The sequence below is a fragment of the Lactuca sativa genome, chromosome 5 (genome assembly GCF_002870075.4).
Source record: "Lactuca sativa cultivar Salinas chromosome 5, Lsat_Salinas_v11, whole genome shotgun sequence".
Taxonomy (NCBI): Eukaryota; Viridiplantae; Streptophyta; class Magnoliopsida; order Asterales; family Asteraceae; genus Lactuca; species Lactuca sativa.
Genome location: NC_056627.2, coordinates 335506473 through 335509750, shown reverse-complemented (window position 1 = coordinate 335509750; position 3278 = coordinate 335506473).

Sequence of the window (3278 nt, the reverse complement as noted above, 5' to 3'; positions counted from 1 at the left end):
ATCTTGGCCTACAACACACAACAGGACCCGCCTCAACCCAACTCTAGTCCAAACAACCATGTGCACATATATACATACAATCATATAGCAAATCACAGTCCACAAGCAGATCAAACAGATCACATAACATATCATGATCCTAACCAGGATACCGACCTAACAAGTCACTAGCATAACACCTCCCTATCTCTCAGGATACCGATCTCAATCAGGCCTCTAACATAAACCATCCTAACTCTCAGGATGCAAACATATCACAGCAACAACATAACAACAACATAGCAACAACTACCCGAATCTCAATCCGATAAGGGCAGGCCTTGGTGCCTTAGACCCTGTTGATATAGTGAGGATAACTCACCTTGAAACTGCCGACTGAACAGATAACCCAAGCTGCTCCGACCACTGATACGATCTCCACCACTGGACAACCACCAATGCACTGAACTCAAAACAATAATCAATAATTACCAAAATGCCCCTGGAAACCACTGGACAACCCTTGGTCAAAGACAAGGTCAAAGTCAACCCTTGACTAACTCTACTCGCCGAGTCAACCCGATGACTCGCCGAGTTCCCATACTCAAAACTTCACTCAATCCGCGACCTAACTCGCCGAGTCACCCCGAGACTCGCCGAGTCCAACAACTCTGAGTCCACTCGCACACAACTTACCGAGTCATCCCTTGACTCACCGATTCTCGACTCAACCAGAGAATATCGGGACTCTTCGACAAGACTCGCCGAGTCCAAGAACAGACTTGCCGAGTGTAAGGCTCTCTTCAACCTACTCGCCGAGTTGTTCATACAACTCACCGAGTCCCAGGCCATCTTCATCCGACTCGCCGAGTTGTTCTTCCAACTCGTCGAGTTCTAGCTCATCTTCAAGCAACTCGTCGAGTACACCCATGTGACTCGCCGAGTACCACCGGTCTGAATCCATACAGAAGCATTCCAGGCCATGCAATTGCTCCAAAACATAGATCTAGCCTCCTACAACTCATCCATCACGTAAAGTGGCAAACTTTACGTGAATCCAAAGAGATCTATGCATTTTGCACATTGGGGCTAAGGTTTGGGACATGATAGCTTCATCCAACACTCAACACAGGGACTTTCATGCATTCCAACTCTTCTCCATTCCAGATCTGAGGTAGCAACCTCAGATCTAACCTCTAAACTCCAATCCATCCAAAGATAAGCTGCCCACAAACCCCAAAATGAAGAATCTAACAATAACAGCTCAAACAATGGAAAGATACCTCAAAAGGAAGCTCCAAGAGAAGATTATCCCGAATCCTTGCAAAGCCCTCTGATCCAAGCCTCTTCTTCTATAAGATCACTTCAACAACCACCTCTCCAAGCTCCAATTTGCTCAACAATGGGGTTTCTCCACGAAATTAGGGTTTCTGGGACTCAAGGGGTGATAAGGAGGCTGGGGAGGAAACATAATGTTCTCTATATAGGGCTCAACCCCGAGAAGTAGGGTTTTCTCCACTCAGCGCCTACTCGCCGAGTCTCTCTTACTGACTCGTCAAGTCGGCCACTTAACACGCGACCAAGTCGCGACTCTACTCGCCGAGTCCACCCATGGACTCGCCGAGTCGCTCTTTCCCAAATTTACTCTTTTAGCCCTTCAACTCTACTCTTGATATTTCGGGATGTTATAATTTCGAGGTGAGTTTCCTTTCTAGTAGGAACGGGTCTAAGGCACCAAGGCCGACCCGTGTAGACGAGATGCTAGTACTAGAGTGTGGGTCGAGCCCGTATCTCTGGGTTTAGTCAAGTATGATATATGTGTTAATATGATAGAGTTGCTTATACTTGTTGTCTGTGTGATACTTGTATGTTATGGGTTGGCGGTTGAGTGTGGGCAGGGCCCGTATCTCTCCGAGAGTGGAGTGTGGGCTAGGCCCGTATCTCCTAGATAGTAGAGTGTGGGCGAGGCCCATACCTCCCGGCTAGCGAAGTGTGGGCAGGGCCCGTATCTTCACAAGTGTGGGCGAGGCCCGTATCTCCGGGCTAGCGAAGTGTGGGCAGGGCCCGTATCTTCCCGAGTGTGGGCGAGGCCCGTAACTCCTAGCTGAATGTTGTTTGTTATATGCTTGCATGGTATGAGGTATTATGGGGGAACTCACTAAGCTTTGTGCTTACAGTTTTCAGTTTTGGTTTCAGGTACCTCCTCAGCCAGGGGAAAGGAGTCGGCGCGGTAGTAGCATGTCACACACACTCTCTTGTTTCCGCAGTTACGAGTTTATTCTGGGATTGATACTCTGATATTTTGGTTGATCAAATGTTGTGGTTTTCACTTTGGTTTTCAATGTGAAGTGGTTCAACTAAACAATGTTTTAACTGTTAATGTTTTCTATGTTATGTTTTATAAATGAAATTTTTAGATGTGAAAATTGGGTCGTTACAATCATACACGTTTGGTAGTTTTTTCTTTAGAATTTCAATTGCTTTATCATTCGAACTAGCATTGTCTACGGTTATGGTCATTACGTTAGTGATACCCCACTCTTGAAGACAAGTCAACAACGTGCGCCCAATGTCTTCTCCCTTATGACTATCTAGAGATTTAAGTTCATAATTCTTTTGTGCATGACTCAATCTTCATCAATAAAGTGGGTCGTGACCACCATATAGTTTGACCTTTGACATGAGCTTGTCCAACAATCGGTGGTCAAATGCACATTACTTAAGGGATTACTAAAGAACTTAAACAACTTAGCCTTTTCTTCAAGATAGTAATCGGTGACTCTATTTGAAATTGTGGTTCTACATGGCAAAACTACTTTTCCGTTCAATGCATTTGTATACTCAATAAATGATTCATATTCTACAAACTTGAACGGTAATTCTCCAACTACAAATAAGTTTAACAAAGCTTTTTTTATTCTTTTCTCATCATGTTTCCAAGTCCCAATACTATTCTCCCTATTTTCATTTTTTTTTTAAATTTAAAGTGGTTTGGTTTTCTACTTTTTTTTTTCTAAATTTTTTGGGTTCATTCTACATCTTTCCATATGTCTAATCATACTAGAAGTACCGTTTCTGCCGGATTCGGTTTTGAGCAAAGTTCCACACTTTTTGCATTTGCTATATCTAACTTTGTCAATATGAATTACATCATAATCAACCCAAAAAGCCGCCCTTTGGGCATATTTCCTTTTCTTCGGCTTTGTTACTTGACTTGTTCCTTCAACTTGAGTGTTATCAACAAACACATCTTCATCATCAATCTAAAGCACAATAACAAAATCATTTTAATATAATGG